This window comes from Oxyura jamaicensis, chromosome 3, assembly GCF_011077185.1.
Source record: "Oxyura jamaicensis isolate SHBP4307 breed ruddy duck chromosome 3, BPBGC_Ojam_1.0, whole genome shotgun sequence".
Taxonomy (NCBI): Eukaryota; Metazoa; Chordata; class Aves; order Anseriformes; family Anatidae; genus Oxyura; species Oxyura jamaicensis.
The window spans coordinates 71942158-71963606 of NC_048895.1; the positions used below are offsets into that span (position 1 = coordinate 71942158).

Consider the following 21449-nt stretch of genomic DNA (forward strand, 5'->3'; position numbering starts at 1 on the left):
ATTCAATTAAGAGCATTCACATCATTAAGAGACAGCTAGAAATCCATGCACAATATACACTGAAAATAATTGTGTTTCAGGTTCACCCACCCAGGCTGAAAGCACGGACTTCTGGAGCTCGCCTGCCAGGCTGGGTATTGACTGTTGGGGATCAACGTGAAAACATAACCAATGCTTCTGGGAGGAGGCGAAACCCTCAGCATTGCTCTGAGGGGATCCTCCAGTGATAACAAAGCACATGGCTCTTTTATGCCCTGTATGCATGTCTGACATGCAGGAGATGGGCTGACTCCTTAAATCCACCACTCGACAGGAAAGGCAGGGAATTTTTCTGCTCCTTTTAGCCGTGGAGCACCAGGTGGCCGAGCAGAGCCTACTCCACAGGGGCAGGCTTGCTTTGCAAGGGCATAGAAGCTGCAGTGCTCTTGTCAAATCTCAGACAGCTCTCCTGGTTTGGGAGTGAGCCTCTGCCATGGAACTTCATGAAACAGCAAAGGCAGAGAGGCAGGTCCTGAACTCCCAGCACAAAACAAGCCAACAACTGATGGGAAGTACAGCATGTCCCTTAGGGAAAGCGTTTGGATGTGACTGATTCTATCATGATTGTATTTGAGATCAAGAAGTGACTAAATCTAGGGTTCTTAGACTGAACTAGCAACAGGCAATTGTGTGTGTACTTTTATAAACGCATGCTTTTTCAGCACTGGATGCCTGTAAAGGGGCAGACTGAAAAGTGGCCGTCTTGTTTTGGTTTGTTTTTTTTTTTAAGGAAAAAAAAATGGAAGTAAAAGGAAGATGACATAAACATGAACATGAGGAGAAAATCACAGCAGCTCTTCCATCCTTTCTATCAACGAGTAAGCAGCCTTCTTCAAACCAGCCAGAACTACATGTTTTATATTCATTTTTCACCAGCAGAAAGTTTTAAGAGGGGATGATTTCTTGAAGAAACTTCCCATTAAAATCATGTCCCAACAGTAATGAAGAAATTACAGAAAGAAGTTACGATGTGGGTTCTGGATTTATAACCAGTGCTGGAGCCCTGAGCAAGCACAACCCGCTCCCCCAAGGTCACTCGGGCTCCCAGCACAACCAGCGTAGGTTAAGCAAACAAAACCCATTGTTTACTTTCCTTCGGGGAAACTGGTTGCATGATTTCGTCACATGCTTTTGGAAATCCCAGCAAAAGGAAACATTTTCACTCCTTACAGAGCCACGATGACGACCGTGGCGCTTGGCAGGGCCGTGGGGCATCCTCCTGCTCCCCCCAGGTACTCCCTGCTGCTCGCAAACCCCACCCGTGCCCCCGGCATCCAGCAGCCCCACGGCACCAACACGAACCTGACCTCCCTCCTGCAGCTCAGCCTTGGTTTTTGTTATAGCGGCGGTTTTTTGGGGCGGTAAGGTTGTGTGCTTCTGTCTGTCTTATAAAATCCACCTGTGATTCAGAAATTAGGCTGCGCCTTGTCAGTCCTGGCAATAAAAACCTGTGTGTCAGACTTTCCTGGCCATTACCCTGATGATGCTAACTGAGGTGGGAAGTCATCTAGTCGTTCCCCAGTCGTCTGACAGGGCCAAGATGTCTTTGGGTCAATGCAGAAAGCAGGCACAGCATGCAGAGCCACCGTGGAGGTGCCGGCTCTGTGTAACCCATTTCTTAAACACTCTCTCATTTTAAGCAGAGGTCGCTTGCCTCTGTCCTCCAAAGAACAGGAGCTCTGTGACAAAATCAGCCCCAAGAAGGACACAGGATTAGAAACGGAGTGGGGATTTAGGAAGCTGAGAGGGTCCCTTAATCTCAGAAAATGCTCCCTTTCCCAAAACAAAAATCTGCCATTCGGGCCTTGAAATCTGAGCCCCACGATATGAGCACAGGCTCTGTCAAACCAGCCGGGTTTTCTGCAACTCTGATGAGGAATTCAGTGCAACAGCTCGCAAAAACAGGTGGTGAGTGTCCAGCTCAGACTTGGATGCAGGGGGCTATTGTATGGTTCCCATCGTCCCACCCCCCGCATTAAGAATTTCCGTGTCAAAACAAAACGCTCAGCGCAGCAAACAGACTGAAGCACACCGTAAAAGCCATGCCTTTTTAACTGCAACAGTTGCAAAATGCAGATTTTACAGTATGGGAAATGTAAAGGAACTGAATTATTGGCCATTCTGCTACCAAAGGATCAGGCCCGCAGCTTGGAGGAATATTTGATGAATGGCAAAATGGAAAGACTTGATTTTTCGTTCTTGGGTCACATTCACAACGAGGCAACGGCAAAGAATAAGCCCTTCTCTCTTTCGAAGAACTGATTTGCTTCAATAAAACCTCAGCCCTCTCTCTCCTGCCAGCTGAAATAGCTGCCTTTGTACCCGTCAGTGAAATCATTAAAAAACGTGTCAGACTGAGGGAGATGTGTTTTTCCCAGGTATTCCTGACAGCCACCGAGTACTACAAGCCGGCAATACCAAGCCACTCAAAGCACTCGTTTCTCCTCGCAAACAGAGTATCATTGTTCTTATTTAAAGAAATAATCCTCACAAAGCTGAAATAATTATTCAGCCCAAACAGCCCATAGCAAATGAAACAGTCTTTAGACAGCTGTCATGGCTCAGTCTTCCGGAAGCTTTGATTTTAATGAAACTCATTAAGGAAAGAAATTAACAGAAATTAACAGGAAAATATCATAATTTGTCTTGTTTCAGAAAGCCTGAACGGAGACAAAAGGCTCTTTAACATGACACATAATTTGACCAGTCAAAACTCCCCGCTTCGCTCAGTCTCCCATGCTGAGTAAATACGTCCTAAGTTGCTTATGCTGCAGCTCCACGGTTTGGTGCAGTGGAACGAAAACAGTAACTGAGAAAAGCCCGGCTCTGCGCACCGAGGAGCCTGTCTTCCAGCACCCATGCACTGCGCTCGTACCAGCACGCGGGAACGTTCAAGGTAATGAATACGCTACCTGTAAATAACCCGGGGTAATGGAAGATGAAGGGTAATAAGCTCTCTGGAGAAGGCAACCATCTTACAGATAGGTCATGACAACTGCTTCTTTCTGCAACACACTTCAATGGAGGGGAAAAAAAACACCAACATTTATCTTTTCATATACATATTAGGTAGCTAAGTTATCTCTGATTTCCTGTCCAGAAGCACAAAAAGAGACATTTCACTGTGTTTTTTTTAATCTGAGTGGAACTGACAGAGGAGCACGCTGTGCTGTGAGTGGCTCAGCAAGGCAGAGATAATAAAACGGACGTATCTTGGTTTACTGTCCTCAGCATCTTCTCTTGCACTAGCTGCAAGGCTGCTTCTTCCCCCAGCCTGCTGCATCGCTGCCTGGTCCCAGCAGAAGGCAAGGCAAACCCACCTGCACTGAGGGCTCTGCATCTGCTCTACAAGGACGCCTGGGCTAAAATCCTGCTGCAGAGGAAGCCAGCTGAGGTTTACCTTTGAAAGGGCCAGGATTTAGACTCCAAAGAGCCGTGAAAGGAAAAGAACCACGAGGTGTGCTTAGGGGGAAGCCCAGAGGACAGCTGGGGAGCACAAGAGGCATAGGAATCCAATCTGGATTCATGGGAATCCAGAGCACACCTACAAGCTAAAACTTTCCCTCGAGTCACTCTCTGCTCCTCACCAAGAACAGTTATTGCTGCAGAAATATAGAGAACAACTACTAAGAATCTGTTGAAAACAAGCAAACAAAAGTATTACACGCTGGGCATTTGCCCCTTGCCACGTGCAGTGGCACAGCTCCCAAGGCAGGCCGTATTATCTGGCCATCACGGTATGAATCTACTGACAGTGATAGGGGACTAAAAGGGACAGTCACTGCCACCTCCTAGCATGAGGAATGGGTATAAATATATGTTAAAAGAAAATGAAGTGCTTCTGGGAAAAAAAAGGCTTAGAGATACGTAATTCATAAAGGTTTTTTACTGATTTCTTGCAGAGTTCCCTGTTAGTGGCATGTTCTGCAGCACCCGTGAGGGCAGACCCAAAGAGCAGGTACCAAACAGGAAGAGTCCAGTACGCAGAAGCTGGTGGCAGGAGGCAGAGAAGGGCAGGCAGGGGAAATCAAGACTAATGGCAATGTTGCTGAGAAAGTAGAAAGTGCTGAGCCTTCGGACAAAGGAATTTTGGCGAAACGAGAGACAGCCAAATGACTCCCATCCAGTTCATATAAATCCTCAACAATGACACAAGCCCTATAGGATATGGCTTTGGAAACTGGGTCCTATCCAAATTGCCTCGGTGTCAAAACAACCTGCATCTGCCTTATCTGGAATCACCCCTACCTCTCTTCTTTTATCCCCACGCACTGGGAAATGCTCCCCTCCCTCTGAGCTAGATGTTTGGCAGAAAGACATAAACCCTTTCTAATCAAGAATACCAGCGACATTCTTCATACTAGCAGGTCCATGCCTAAAGCAATGACCCACTTGTGAATACAGCTGCTCCAAAATAAATAGTTAATCTATTAAAATCACTTGAGATAAACTGACGAGAATGACCAGGACTCAGCTCTACAGCCTACACGGTTCATACTGTACACAAATGTAATTGTGAGCTTCTACGTATTCTGTCAAACTATATGGACTTCAAGAATGAGTGGAGGAAAGCTTTCGAAATACATCGGAAGAGAGAGTACCTCCTTGCGATCCCTCATGCTATTTATTTATTATATGCCTTTGTCTAATACTGCCATAAACATAGACTAGGATTAAATTAAGCAAACCCTGCTGCAATGTAGGGAAATGCCTGGATGGCCTCCAGGAGGTTATTTCTGCCCTAACCACTTCTATGTTAGAGCCATTTTAGGCATACAAAGCAGTGGAGAGATTAGGAATGGACAAATCCTGGCTATCAGACTGCTGTAGGTCCCCCAGCTTTGTGAACTGGCAGCAGTGGCTCCTTGCAAAAAGGAACCCCGCCAAATTATCCTTCTCTCACCTATGTTGCCTTCTCCCTGACTCTGCGAGGGCATTGTGTTTCTTCCCATTGGCACTGCACTCCTCATGTGCTGAATGTATCGCATCAGATTATTTACTTAGGCCTGAAGACTCTCCTACGTGTCCTCTACCGCACAAAAAAATGTCGTACATAAATGATTCAGAAGTACATGTTTTATCCATTCCCACTGTTTAAAATCACGTCAGCCGAATACTGACTGCTTTACTGCCACTCCGCTTGGGCTCCCTGTTGCCTACAGCCTGACCAGGAGCGAGCCAGAGGTGCCCTGCCTTTCCCAGACACGGACGTCAAGCTGAGCCCCATCACAGATCCTGACTGATGAGGTGTTCACAACAGCTACAAAAATCAAATCGCTGTGATACGGCTCCTTACATGTTTCTTCTGCCACTGCGGTTAGCACAAAGTAGTCCACCGATCGTCTTCTGCTATCTTGATTTGCTTTCATTTATTCTGGCATGTACTACGCTCTGCGTTTATAACATTTATTCACAATAGCTATTCTAAAATTGCTTGCACTTCATCAAGTTTCCTTTTATATCCTCCCCTTTTTAACTCCAAGGAGGGCAGATATAATTTATTCACCTTCTCATAAAGGAAGCCTGGAATCCCGCTGAAGTCCTTTGCAAACCTCCCACTGCCCGAGACCTCCACAATTGAAACATTATGTTCTTTACTCCCCAGTACTCCTCTGTCTCTGTAATCCCTACCTCTAATCTGCCGGCTGCCGGAGTGCCCGTCCCGGCAGCGCCTCGTTGACCGTACTGCACAAGTGCCGCTGTCAACACCCAAAGCACCCCTTGGGAAAGGGTGGCACAGCTCCCCTCAGTGCAGAAGAAAAGCTTTCAGAAGTTAGTAGGCAGGTTTGTTGACGAAGTACTTTAAATATGAAGAAGAAAGCATCCTACCTGTGGTCCTTTTTATGAGTGTATTTATGGGACATTTTTTAATTCTGGAAACAGCAGCATGTGGCCGCTGTATCTAAAATCTTCAAACCAGATTTCCCAATAGTTTACCTCGGTTTTATAAAAGCATAATTCAACCAATTGCCGTAGGACTACTACTTTGTAAAACTGGGTGATCCCATGGAGAATTTCTTTTTCAGTGTCCTTACTGTCACTTACTGCAAAAATAGCACTATCAAACATTACACGAGGGGCTGTTTTCAGCAGGAATTGCACACGCTGCGGGAGCATATGACAATTTACAAATAAAGCATGAGGAAAATGGAAACGCTCAGAGCACTACCTTCATTTACACCTGGTAATTCGTGTGTGTCCTGGATGCAGGTGATGTTTGTTGGTCAGCGGGGATAATTTCCATAGATCATGGAACCGCATTATACCTGGCTCGAGGCTTGCTGCCCCTCAGGAAACGTGCTGTGACTTGGCGGAGACTTTCTTATGGCACTGCCATGACTCTGGTGGCCTCGTTTCACAACGAGACTCTATCTCAGGTTGGTGCATCCATGCCTCGGCATTGCCAGACACGCACATCCTTCCCGAAGGGCTAGTCAGAGCCAGCTACAACCTAGCAAATGTGTTTGTGCATGGTTCTTTAGCAATATAGCACACACAAAGCCTGCTAGCTTTTTTTCCCTAATATTCACAATTTTTGTAACTGTTGATTATTTATACACAAGACCCACAGACTTTATTTCTTCCATCTTTTACTCATCCGCTGTAAATGTGGCGTTGTTGCCACTTGCTCCGTTAGGCACGAATTAATGCATCAGAGGCATGTAATTTATGCATGCTATTTTGTCAAGTCTGTTTGTATGGAATCTGCTTTGGAGAGGCAAGCTGCTCTCTACTCTATGGCCAGAAATAGTATTAATCTATTTTTTTTTCCCCATCGGTGTCGTGGATCAAGGTAACTTCAGAGCAGCCACCAGGAAATCTCTGACGAGATGGAAATCGCAACGTCCCGTGTTTTATGGGGCTTCAGGTAACGATGATTTGCGTGCGTGCAGAAGTATGACACCAGCATAATAGAAGGAAACCCTAGATGACACGGATGTCTGGGGGATGCCATTATCAGGCCAGCCAAAGGACCAAGGACAAAGGAGTGATTTACCCCGTCAGAATACGGCTGTGCGCTTCTAGGTTTTAGAAACGACCGAGGAAACAAGCGGGCTGCCTGTCTTTCCCAGGAAGCAGCGTTACAACACCGACAGCTTGTTCCACTTAAACGCACCCCACTGTAATAACAGAATTACTTGGGAAATGAAGACACAACATACAGCCTTTTCTTAGTGCTTTACAATTCTCAGGTCAAGTGCTAATACATACTACAGAGCTCTCTCTGGCAAGTATTGTTAGAGCTGTCATTAAAGAACTCCAAAAGTCTTAACTGTGCAATTGAAAATGTTTCCAAATCCTCTTATCCCAAACATAACAAATCTCGCTGATGTTAAATCTGATGTTTTGTAAATTTGATACTACTTGGCTTATTGAGGGGGTTGGAGAATGTTTTTGTGCAACAGCACAGATCCACAGAAAAGGAATAATGCATCTTCGCGGCGAGGGAGCGGCGCGGATATCTGGGAAGGGATTTACACAGGGCGATGGAAAAGGAGAAATGAAAGACCACCTCTTCTACAGCACGAAGACGATTCTAGGATTAAAAGGCACAATAATGCCACCCAATTACAGCTCTGCCTGGGTCATGCGCTATGTGTAGCAGAAAGAAGCAAGATGGCAGATACCCTGGGTTATTTTAATTAATTTAATCATGTGACTAATTGGTCTCTGCTGGGTTTCTGTGGTAACTGCTTCCTAAGTGCTGATGGGCAATTGTGTTAAATGTAGCTTGGAAACTGCACGTAGGGTGCAGTGCCTTCTAGAGAGCAAAGGGAATTGTGCAGCTGTGCTCGGAGGGTGCTCCTGCTGGGGCTCTGATTATCTCCGAGCAGACTGCTTACAGCTGTACTGTCCTCCTCGCTCCTCTGCAAGCACGCTTCCCCAGGGAATACGCTTATGTGCAGAAAACGCGCTAGACGTTCTTCCCCTTGTGCGTGAAAGCTGATTTCCTGTAGGGCTACGTGAAGGCACACGGACACAGCAGAGCACATGCAATGTGGGAACAAAGGGGGAGCAGCTCCGGAGCCCTGCGTGCACGACTGCAGCCACTCCTGCGTGCACGGCGTGAGGCCCCGGGAAGCAGAACCGTCTTCTCGCCGGTGGCTGTATTCGAGGGTAAATCCATTGCTGAACCCTGGCAAAAATGACACGCAAATCTGCTTGCTCCGACTGCTGCTGCACCTCGTGTTTTATTTGTGAAATCCCTACGTCCACACGGGTCACAAACAGCACGGAGTACTGCAGGGTGACACAGAGCGGGGCTCACAATTGGCAAACATGGAAATGGCACGTAAAAAGTCATTCCCTTAGCCCTTGAGTTGAATTTCGTGCCACCACGAATAAGAAGTTGTCATCCTGCTGGATCCCAACTTACACACTCTCATCTCCTCGCATGATTAATGGAACAGTGCACATGGAAAGATGATTAATAATAGCAGCCTACATTCCAGCAATCACAATCACATAAGAAACGACTGTTTAATGGGGTGGTAACTTAAACCCTGTTAAGCATACAGACATAAAAAAAAAAGAGAGAGAGAAACTCAACGGCACCTTTTGACATAAAAATTAGAAAACATCCATAAGACAATGCAAGACATGCAGCAAATACGGAACACAACACGGAAGAGTTAATGCATACCTTATCCTAACCTCGCCAGTGAACATGCAGAAATAGGTTAGGAAATGCAGCAAGACATAGCCAGAGGGAGGTGAAAAGTTTGGCAGCTGCATTCTAAAGGCTAAGAAGGTTCAATTTAATAAAGCAAGGGAAAGGATAAGGCAGAATGGTGAAGGAGGAGAAACACGCATTACCTCACTGCCTTGGGCTACTGGAGAATGAAGAGCTATCCAGCCTGAGTAAGTGTGGCACACCTGGGCTTTATTTTATTTAATATAAATTAGGTTAAATTTAAAGGATCTTAGCCAGCTTTATCAGCAAAAATGCTAGTTGTAGATCATGAAGCACACAGACAAATACCTAATTCCTCATTTTTCCCGTTAAAACATCACCACTGCCTTGTATCTTTGGATTCAATTATCACCCCGCTGGCATCAGTGGAATCATTGCCCCTGACATGAGCACACCCAAAGTACCTCCTCTGTTTTGACTGTGGTGAGCAGTGCCTCACTGCATACTCTGTTCTGCAATTTGTACTGAGATACTCAAACCTAAGTTCAAGGCTGAAGACACACAATGCTCAAAATAACCCCATTTGGTACACCATTGTAATTAGCTGCCTTTAGAAAATCTGTTTTAGGAAGCACCTTACAAACTATGCAACGTGTTCTAATAGCTGCTGGAAAAGTTTAGCATAGCAAAGGTACCTGCACACTGCATTTTATACTGAAATGCACAGTTATGTGCAGTGAATTCAAGTCAGTTGTACACGACCCCTCTAAAAACAGCCCTTACTGTGAAAGACTGAACACAACCTCACATACTGCTTTGATCTGTTTATAAAAAGTCTCCTGTACTTTCTATATTTGCATCAACAGTAACTATTAGCAAACACGGGAATTTTCAGAACATCTCAAAAGAACGGCGTGGTGACACAGATAACTGCATTACCAATTTTAATGAGAGCTTTGAGGATGAGTGCAAGTGAGACAAAATATTTTCATGTTAAGAAGAATAACAAAAAAATTTCCAGCGACACTACAGCAAATCCACAGATCCTCCAGATCAAGTAAAAGGTAAATGGAGCTATTACAGTTCCAGGGCCAAAATCGCAACTGATGTTTGTAGGTCCAGTGACATTAATAAAGCGATGCCTGCTCACACCAGCTCCATGTTTGGCCAACCAAATGGGACATGTCAATTCAGATTTGGACTATGTCACCAAGTCCCTCGAGCTCGCTATGCCACCAGCACAAGCACTCTGCTCGGGGGATGGGGTCTCACCCTACTGCTCAGACCATTCGTCCACCCCGCCTAGCAAATTGCGCCTGACAGCAGGCAACACCTGAAGGAAGGTGTTGGGGTTTGCTTACACCATCCCACCACCAGCAAAATTGCTGATTTCGGGCCACAGTTGCATGTGCTAACACATTAAATTGTTATACGTTGAAATTGCAATGGATGGAGTTCTTCCCAGCCTTCTCCTCCTTCTCTGCAGGCTGAGCACCTTCCCGTTCCCTAAGCCATCTTGGACTGCACGTTCCTTAGCCCTGCCCATCCACGCAGCCTCCAAGCCTCGCTGTTCCTTGCTCCATCCACATGTCCCAACCACACGGTTAGCCTCACAGCCCTAACGCTGCTGACCCTGGCCACGGCCGCTTAACTACCACTAGATCTGCACGGTCCAATTTATTACCTTTAATTAGCCTCAGCTGCAGCCTGTTGTCCAGCTTTACTCATTTCACCAAGGTATTTGTTTCAGGGCTTTTCCCTAGATGTATTAACCTGCCTTTGTCAAAGCAAAAGCAATTTAGTTACTTTTTTTCATTATTTCTAATTCCTCCAGAGAATTATTTTGGTATCTGCAACTCCTCCTAGCTCAGTACCGTCTGCAGAGCTAGCAAACACGCTGCTCGTTCTGTCCTGGAGATCATTAATGAAACATGAAACAAAAGCAGCCTAACGCACGTCCCCGCGGTACCTGTCTATCCACACAACCTGATACGCTGCTCTTTATCACCACCCTTTGCTTTACTCCTTGAGCCTGTTTTCAGGCCGCTTGACAGGATTCACATCCAAAGCAATTTGAATTAATCTGAGGGTAAGATTTCATGAGATGCTATTTCAAGTGCTTTACTAAATTCCAAATCCATTAGAACTTCTAATTTCCCTCCCTCGGCTAATTAGCGTGCCGGTGTGTACACACTAGCGGTGCTTGTTTGGCAAAACCTCTGCACGCCCATGTTATTTCTTGCCCATATGGTTTAACTGCAGGCAGTGGGGATTTGGTTAAGTGGGTTTTGCGTGTTGAAGTATCTGCATTTTGTTGAAAAATTCAACTTTTTTTTCTAGAAACGATTAATTTTTCCGTAGCAAAGTGAATTAAAAACTTTTGTCACGCATATAAAAGCATTCCTCGGCAGTGTAAAGTAATTTTTGCGTTGGCACTACACGCAGGTCCTTCAGATCGCAATCAGCCTCGTGTTGAAATGTCCAGCCTCGTATGGAAATGTGGGCCGAGGCATGCTGCTGTGCCAAAATGCATTCATTGCTCGTATCAAACTACCCACAGACATCAAATAATGCATCAGAAATAAACAACCTTATCCAGCAAACGTGATCCAGAGGCCAAATAAGCGATGTTCACCTAAATACCTTTGTCTACTTACACCAGACAATGTTCTTTACAGGGTTACAGCCTGCCAGGTCATGTCTAGCTGAAAGTTACCTATTCTGCCTTTCCACCACTAAAATAAAAATTATTTAGGAACTCTTGGCCTCATTTCCAATGCTCAGGAAGAAAACAACCTTCTTATCTCTTTCTTTTTTTATCTTCCTTTCTTTCTTTTATTTTTTTTTAAACACCAGACAAATGACTTCCAAATTTTCAGGAACAGTTGCTGGTTTTAATGATATATTGCAGATCCTTGTCAATATCTCTGCTGCTTCACACTTTTATTTCCTTAGGAACACTCGGATGAGTACCATCTGGTCCTGGTGATTTACTGCACTCGACTTGCTGAAGTTGCTCCGTAACTTCCTCCTAAGAGACTTCAATTTCTCTTATAAGGCCACACTCTGATTTCCTGCGAAAAGTGTCCTTGGAACAGGGATTTCCCCATCATCCTCTCTGGGGAAGGTGGACACAGAAAATTTATTTAACTTGTCTGCTGTTCTGCTCTTTCAGAAGGGGACAGAGTCGCTGCTGGGTGGCCTACAGGAGCTGGGGACTTAAAAGTTTTTTTTTTGTTTTGTTTTGTTTTGTTTTTTTGTTTTTTTGTTTTTTTGTTTTTTTAAATAGAGATATTTTTTCTACACCATCTACAGTGCCATGTATACATGTTTTTCACGTCATTTCCTTGTTATAACTGACCTTTTGTTATAACTGACCTGCTCGTGTTTTCAGATTTTTTGAAGGAGGAGCTTTGTCTTGAAAAAGTCACACATTTGGTATTTCTGGTGCAAGTGTGCCTGGGACCCCACCGGCGCTTCCATAGTTCAACAACCACGCTTCCAATTTGGAAAAAAATGTATTTTCCTCTCTTGCTGTGTGAAAAACCACAGAAACAATGCGAAAGCAGACCGCATGCAAAATACTGAAACGGCCTGTACACAATGTACAGTCAAATATGCACAGGGCCCGATCCAAAGCTCAGGAAAATCAATGGGAAGTCACCCACTGACGCCGATGGAATTTGGACCAAGCCCAAAGCAAGCGCACCAAAAAGCAGAGCGAGTTTTTTTGTCTCATCTCTCAGCTACAGTAATCATAGGTGTTGTTTGCAACAGTAGTAGGTAACAAATTTTCCAGTCGAAGTGTGATTTTTCAGTTGACAGTGTCCCTTTAAGCTTATGCACTTCTCCACAGAACTATGCCAGATTTACTCTCCCCTTTCTACTTTTTCCTTGTTCAGAGGTATATGTACCATCTGTGCATCTAATATGGTGTTCTTAAATAGCCTCCAGAGTGATTCAATGCTTCTTTTTCCTTTTTTAAAACTTTCTCTTGGTTAACCCTTTTCCTCATTATTTCAGGGCCTTCTCCTTCAGAGTTGCTCTTCCTTCCTTTCCGCAGGATGAAGTGGCACTGAAGCCAGGAGTGCAGTCACCTGTTTTAATGCCCATGCATTAGACAAAACTCAGTAAGAGCTGCATTACCAAAACGCTGATGTTTGTACACTGCTCCTACAAACGGAGGCATAAAAATCAACCAACCGACAACAGCCAGTTGAAGCTGACCGTTCCTACCAAGCCATGAAATTATTCAAAGCCATCTCTTCATAAAGATCGAAGTGGCATTTTTCTTTGTAAATCCCTAGATTAATCTTTTAGTACTGACATTATCAGACTTATCACTGGAAGCGTTCAAGGCCAGGCTGGACGGGGCTTTGAGCAACCTGATCTGGCAAGAGATGTCCCTGCCCACGGCAGAGGGGATGGATTGGATGGTCTGTAAGGTTCCTTTCCCACCCAAATGTTTGATGGTACGTAGTTCCAGGAGCTCTCATCCACCTGGTTTGGTAACGCTGTGCAGCAACAACTATGAAAGCACAGAGGCTAAATTGAAAATAATAAGGTTAATGGAGGCTGAGCTGTTGTTTGATTTATAAGTTTATGGGTTCCCCATTTGACTCGGCAGTCTGAATTTCAGGGGAGGGAAGGGCCACAGGCGTATGGGACACTGTGCAGCTGTATCTGTGTGCTACGGGGAAAAGTCCTGTATTTGGCCACTGCTAACGGGGGAGCTGAGCCCCTCGATGGTCCCACGCGCTCCCCGGCGAAGCTGCACGGGGCTGTTACACTACACTGAAGTTCCTACCCCATGCAAAGCCCAGCTAAGAGCCAGAGGGCCTCTCTGCTCTGCTTTCCAGGACAACGGGTGGAGATGGAGCTATGTCCCCACGTCTCCACCTGCCCGGGACACTCCAAAACCTGGCCACCACCCGAGCACCGCCGACCCCAAGCACCCCTATGTGCAACGAAGGCAGAGCCTAGCCGCCGGCTCCTTAGGCAGGAGATGAAATAAACCAAAACCATCTGAAGCCGCATAGAGGCACAAAACCCTCCCACCCCCAAAACCAGCAGATACTTGATGACTGTTTCTAAAAATTATTAAACAGATGAGTACATTTACTCGAGCTACAAAATTGCATCCAGGCTGGCAACTTGCAACATATGTTTACTTTCAGTCCAATTTAAATTCAAATGGGGGAGTTATAAATGCTTGGGTTTTTGACAGAGAGCAGCCTGTAATTGCACTTAGCTGGCCAGCAAACAGTCTCTTACTATTGCAGAAATGATTTTCTACGGGAAAGATATTTGACATTTTCAGTCTTCTGCCCTACAAAAACCACCTAGCTCCTCCAGCAAGTTTAACACTTGCACATCGAGCACTACTTGATATATGGCAAGACGCTGACTTTAACTAACAATTCCCCGTAGTAGATTTTCCTGCTCTTCCGGCAGCTTCTAAATCATATCCATTTGGCCTCTCCTAGCCTCGTGGAGATTCATGAGGCCAAATTCAAGGTTAACATGTGAACGGGCTTCTTCCATCTTCCCATAAACCAGCAAGTGTTTGCAAACAAAGCTAAAGGGATGAAACTTTCCTACCTAGAAGGGGACAAAAGACATGCAGTGTGATTTATTCCTTTGGTCTGACACAGTTTCATCCTTGAATTTGACCCAAGATTTCTATGCGTGATGGAGAGGGAAGTCACCACTTCAGACCAGCAGCTTACAACATATGCCACCATTCCCCTGGATTGCCACCTCACCTGCACAAATTACTCAGCCACTAGCTAATGCTGGAGAGAATTGCAACAGTGAGACGTGCTCCTGAGAAAGGACCAGAAGTAACAGAACTGCCCCTAGTTAAACCGCGTGGCTAATTGTAATACTCCGTGCATCTTTTCGGGAGTGTGATCAGCGGGGTGTCATTCACAAAAGCGTTCGCAATCCAAACATATTTTTGAAAACCATATTTGCTTAATTTTGCTTTTTAAATAAAGATATATAGAGAGTGAAAAAATACTCGAGCTACTTTTTCAATATTTCCCTAAGTTAATGAGCTGACTGAGAAGTGAACAGATGCATTAAGCCAATAATTTATTCAAATGTCATGATATTTTTGAACAAACACATTATTTAACATGCATTTCATTATTTGCCCAGCTCTGATTAGTATTAATGATTGATGTGTTCATCAGCAAAAGGGAAAAGTGGCATCAAATATAATCTGTGCAAATTAGATTTCACTTTGGAGATCTACGCTAAGTTTTTATCAGAATAAGCACCGTTTTCGATGCTCATTCTGTACGGATCGTGTGGAAATAAAGCTGGAAGGTGCAGAAATTTATATGGGGCCAAGGCAGCTTGGGCTAATCTAACTCAACGTGGACCGAGTGCAGGGGAGAGTCGTATTTTATTGCATGATTGTCTAGCTCACGTACATTGGAGCCAAAGGGATTCAGAGGTAAAGTAAGTGTATTGTATCTGCTCATTTTCTGAATGCATCATTGTTATGCATCTGAACTCTTTAATCAAAAATTCCCTGGTGATATAAAAATGTTCTGGACACAAATCATGAAGCCTACCTTGCCAAACTTTTTAACAAAGCAAAATGTCTGTTTTTCCCCTAGCATCTCTCTTTCCCTTCCAAAAATTCATCCAAGTGATTTAAGACTTCAGTAAAACATTTTAGTAATCTCCAGAAAAATTGCTACCAGCAATCTTTCTTCCTCAGTCACTCTGAGGACTCATCCGGTAGAGAGAAACTTCTTTCACATCTCCAGTATCAATGTGCCACAACATCTCCCTATTTAAACCCACGCCATTAGTCTAAACAGTGTACGAAAACCTTAAAAGCATTTCTAGTCATGTCCTAATGCAATTAGTGGCATTTTGTTGGAACATCTGCACATAAACAGAGCCTACTTCTGGCACCAAGGAGAGATGCAGTCGCTGGAGCTGTCCCAGAATTGATGCGAGGACCCCTCGTGTAAGCCGGCCGACTCATTCGAATCAAACGCCTGCTGTCCAAGAGGCAGCAGATTCTCGGGTCCTAATTAGCACATTCGTCTCGATACAGCCCAAGTAGCCAGCATGCGACACGACCGATGTAATGTGACATGGTGGATAAAATTAAAAGTGAACACGCCTTTTAATTGTATTGGATACCTGCTGGCAATTCAGACAATGGGAATTTGATTCAAATTTATAGTATTAAATGGCAGCAGATGGACAGTAAAATGTCCATCGAGTTTGCAAACTGACAAGCATGCTGGTTTGCCAGATCCCTTCATTAAGGCATTGGTGGCATCAGTCAGGTGCTGATGCATTTCGTCGTTAGCAGTGTTAATACATTTTGCTTTGCTGTGGGTGAGCAGTGAGATACGCTGACCGATGTTCTCTGCAGGTTAATTTGGAACTTCCTCGCCTCTTCGAACCATGGAAAAACCTTCCTCTGGTTCAGGGAAGGAATTTTACGAGCCTTCTGGTTTCAGTAAACAGTAAGCAAAAAGGCCAGCTGATAACAGCTGGAGAATGCTGCATACTCTTCCTTCTGCCTAACACCACCCATCTCTTTCATGGCTCGGGATCTGCTGTCTATCTCAGTGCCTGCTCCAGATTTTTGGGTCGCTGTCTGTGGCCTTCTACCCTTCGCATACATTACAACATCCTCTGAGGGAGGATGTTTTCCTTCCCCCCCTTCCCCAGATAGTTCCTCAAAGAAGTTTGCAACCGTGCCCCACGCTTAAACTATTTCCTCTGCAGACTCAGCGTCTCATCTGCATTCATTCATCAGCACTCATTTAGATCTTAACACAGCAATCACAGCTATGGAGATGCTTGTCATCCTTTTCCCCTTCCACCTTCAAGCCTTAGCAAGAAACCTTATTAATTGCTTTCTGTGGCAGATATGCATATTCGCACCTGCATGCGTGCACATCCAGACACGAGCACACACAAAGCCACACGCACGCATCCTACGTAAACCCACATCAGAACGAGCAACTTGGTCAACTCTTCATTAAATTTCCTTCCTCTGCTGCTCTGTAAAACCAAAAGACACTTGCATGCAAACCAGGTAGGACACCTGCTCTGCACTGACCTTTCTGCACACCTAATTAATGCAAGTTAAATCTCCAGGAGAAATGGGTTTTCTATTCAGAGCCCCATGTGTTTCAAAGCTTATTATGGAAAGGAGTCTAAAGGAAGATGTAACAGCTAAGCTTTTCTATTTTATTTTATTTTTTTCATCAGGGGCATTACTCAAATCAAGTTGCTTTAAGCAATTTTCCAAATTTCCGTGAATGATCATCATTTTACAAATTAAATTTTGCAGGTGCCTAAGAAAGAGACGAGAGTAACATTTTTTGCCATTACTCACTGACATAGCAGGGAGATTGTTAAATATTTCTTATTCGCTGTTAGGCTACATAATTAAGCTTGAAATCAAGAGAACTTTCTCTGACAATCCTCAGTAATAATTTGGGGGAATGATAGCTTCTGTTTAGTCCCAGTTTTCAGTATGTTTGTATATTCATATCCATACTAATCACATGTTGTTATATATTAATTAACCAAAAAATTATTCAGGCAAGAGTACTAAGGCTTTACGATGCTGTGTGCAGTTTATTGTCTTGAAATATAAATTCAAAACATAAGGAACAGAGGACTAAAGGAATGCCTATGACTCCCTAGAGCTCCATTTGGTTGCTCACCTGCACCCTTGCCACGCCGATGGGACAGAAGAGGGTAAAGCACACCCTGCCTGGGATTTCACTCGACCCCTGCAATGGAAACACCTCTTGCTGCTTCGGGAAGCAGGGAGGACAAAGCCAGATGCTGCCTCGGTGGATGGTCTGCACGAAGGACTCCTTTCCTAAGCCTAGATCCAAGCCTGCTTGGCGGGCACCACGCTGGGTGCCACGAATCTCCGCCCCATACAGGGGGAATGGACACCTCACCATTTATGTTTTCGTGCTGCTAAACAGCAATTTGCTTTCCCTCTTTGATTTACGCCTTTCTGTTTGTTTGTATAAATGAAACTTGATTGCGCTGTAAGCACAAACATTTATCACCTTTCTTTCCTGATGGTAAGGCAGTGCAAAGCAGGGACAAGGTCAAATATAAAATACTGGCTGACAACCTTGCAGCCACTTCTTCTCCGAGATCTTAGTCAAATCAAGTAAATTATTCTTTATTGCAGCTGCGAACAGAGCCTATAACCTCTATGAATTCAGTCCTTGTGCTAGGTTTGGCCATTTGGTCATAATAAATTTGTTTTCTGACCCATTGATTCAATAAACTTAATTTCAAAATTAATCTTTTCAGGCTTCAAACTCACTGGATCCAATTATGAATCCAATAGTTCCCTTTAAATTTAATACTCTGAAACTTGGTGGTCTAATGCTTTTTGCCCTTATGTGCCTCTTTGGTACTTAACTTTATATTAGTTGGCCTATAAACCTGAATCTCTTAGGAAGAGAGCGTCGGAACGGCTCCCGATCTTAAATCTGTTCAATTACAAACATTGGTATGAAATGCTCCCTCTCCCGCAACACTTTCTTTTAATTGGTATTATTACGCACAACAGGTTATCATTATGCACTAGTTCATTATCTGTATTTGACTATGCATAGCAGAGCAAACAAAAACAAGAATTTAGATTTGGATTATTTTTGGTGGGGGGAGAGGGAGGTGGTACTTGGAAGTTTCTTCTAAATCAAATATAGTCTAAACAATTCAATCTCTGCCTAAAGGGGTAAGAAAAATCAATTTTTTCTTCATTTATTTCTAGTAATTTGGATAAAATTACAGTCTGTGGGGAGACCCATTATAATTGCAAAATATATATATTTCTGTTCTTGCGAGGCACGGTTGCTAATACGGCTAATTTTAAATGGTCATGACTGCAGGATACCTGGGGCAAAATTTGCATTTCTTACGAGAAAAGCAACTTCCAGTCGCACAAGTCTTTCTCCTTAGAAGCTCCCAGCCTGGGCCACGAAGCTCCCCATCAGCCCTGACTACGCACCCAGACGGTGCCTGGAGCTGGAGTGGCACGAGGGAAGGATGCACACCTCCCAGCTGGGGTGCACACTATGGGAGAGGATTTCATTATTAAGGTGGCGACAAAAATCCTATTTCTGAGCACAGCGATTGGCGTTCAAGGATGTGGAATTTGCAGCTTTCCTTAGTGCCCTTTCAAGACATCAGTAACGACTTAATTTGTACTGTTTAAACAGCCCTATTGTTTTAAGCAAGTGCTTATTGCAGCACTTCTCATCTGAGGGAGAAAGGGAAGACTGCTCAGCATGAGCCATTAGGAAATTCAAGCCTTAAACCGAGTGACCACAAAGTCCTATCAGCTCCCTGAAACGCAGCAGCTGTACATATTTAATGTAACACAACCCTATATTGTTGCAGAGGTCCGCTGTTTAAAACACACATAAGGCAGGTGAAACGTGACTGTTTTACTCCTCTGTTTGAAAAATGAGAAAGTGTGGAGCTGGGTAACTTCTCAAATACATAAATAAGCATTAGGCTCATGGAGAAGACAGGTACGCTGCTGCACCAGTACTAACAGATTAAAGGTCAGCGGTTAAATCTGAAACTATCGCAACCTTGTTCCTTCGATCGTGTTCCTCAACACTCTGCTCTATTACCAACAGGTGAAGTGCAAAATAAGAAGCACGAGGGTCTGCTGAACTCTCCCATACCTGTCTTAATTTAAGGACAGCATTTCCTAAATATTCTGTCCTCTGATCATTTAATGCCACAAGTACACATGCAATGGGCAGCTCCAGATTTCCCCAGCTGGGTTGGATTCTGTGCAATTACCAATCCCACAGGTGCAAAGAGGGATAAAATTTGACTCACTGGCTTATTTTGAAGCAGAGCCAATGAAGCAACCAACACGTTATTGACTTTATGTTATCTTGCCATGTTTTGTCAAGTCCTCTTATGACATTTTCTTAATTTGCAACCTCTTTAGTGAATGATAGGACATTTCACTGGGACATAATTTTATATTAAAAGATTAGGAGCATCTATTTTTATTTAGCTACATACTAAATAATAAACGGTACAGAGTTTTCTGGATGAAAAGATGAGGAAAATATCCAGAACTGTTTAGCTTCCAGAAGTTAATAGAGGTATAGAAAAGGGAAGCGGGGGAAATAAGATGATCTGAGTCATCCTTTCTCATAATACAAGGGCAAGGAGACATCCAACAAAGCACAGGAGTAATGAATTCTAAGTTAGGTAAAAGGGAACTTCTTCATGTTACCTGACTGATTGAATTCATGGCCATAAACTATTACTGAATCACACTACTCACGGGTTAGTAAAACATTGAAGTATGCCTATGCATTGTTAACATTGATTTATTTTTAATTAGCAGGGGATCTAAACCTTCCATATCAGGATGTAAGCTGTAGATTAAAGAGCATCCACCATCAGCTGGATGTACTTTCTCAAGGTTTCCGGAGTTATCTGGTGCTTATCACCGCCGGATATACGGGACCATGTAAGTAGGATCACTGGCAATGCCTCCATTCTTAGGATCTCTTTTACTCAAGCCAATTTGTGACTGAAAGTCATGGGCACATCATCTGACCGTGATCTGGATCCTGTTATCCCACAGTGTCTGTCACACTGCGAGAGGCACTGAACAGCATGCTCATAAATGTGCAAGCGTGCACACACACACACAATACGTGGGAACTCGTTCTGAAGTGAGGAGCATCCTAGGAGCGTGAACTTCCCTCCTCTACACTTCTAAACAGAAGATGTAAACACCGCTCCTGGCAGAGGACTCCACGTGACTTTAACTTGCCTGTCTGCTCCAGCAGACATTATGAGCTTGATTCTCCAAGACTGCCACTGAAATTCCACTCTACTGATCTTTGCAACCTAATTCTTCAGGCACTTTTTTTTTTTTTTGGCAGGAGGATGTGACCCAAATTTATGAAGGAGGGTAATTTGCTATAACAGTGCATCTTGAATCTAGGATCTACATGTGTTTATTTGTTATCAGCACATATTTAAAATACCAGACTTGGAGACATGAATTTTGTTGCAACTTGAAAGGCCTTGAATGTTTTGTAGCATGAGGGAAACAGAATCATTCAGAAAAGCAAGATGTAAAGGGTTTTATGAAGAATAAATATTTCTAAGACAATAAAGGCTATCCAAAGACTGCTCTGGCACTAGTAAATACCAGAAGGACACAGCTACTTTTTCGACAACTAAAATAAATGCTGGCGTGCTCCTTCATTATTTTTCTTTACATGACACATCGCACATACTGCTGCAGAAAAACAGCTGCTGAAGTGGCCTAGAGGGCATTTTCAGGCACTGTACTTCAGCGATTACAGCAATTTTGTAGGCATTTGATATTAGGATTACATTCTAATTTTAGACAAAGTTAAATTTAAATTGAGTAGGAGGGGTTTTCGTGCTACTTTAGATGTTCTAACATCACTTACCCCAAACCAAAAACTGGTCTGAATTTTGCAGCTATGATCATGTATTAGCCGTGGTACACTTTAAAAGATTGAAACTATAGCTCACTAGCCTCAGAGGGAAGATGTCCACTGTCACGATGGGATCCAGACTTAGGCCTTAAAAGCGTTTACCCACTGGCCATGATCCCACTGTCATGGAATTTGTGACACAACTTCCACTACATGGTAAAGCTGACACAGTCGCACAAAGCCACCCTCTGCTCTATTGCATGGTGCCTCCTCTTAGTGGGGTGTGTGCAGCAAGCATCCTG

General features: G+C 44.0%; 1 protein-coding gene across 2 annotated transcripts in view; it reads right to left on the bottom strand.

Annotated features, from left to right (window-relative positions):
• The window catches only part of SOBP (sine oculis binding protein homolog), a 109725-nt gene that overhangs the window by 65333 nt on the left and 22943 nt on the right, over positions 1–21449 (bottom strand). The gene's annotated exons all lie outside the window — the stretch shown is intronic.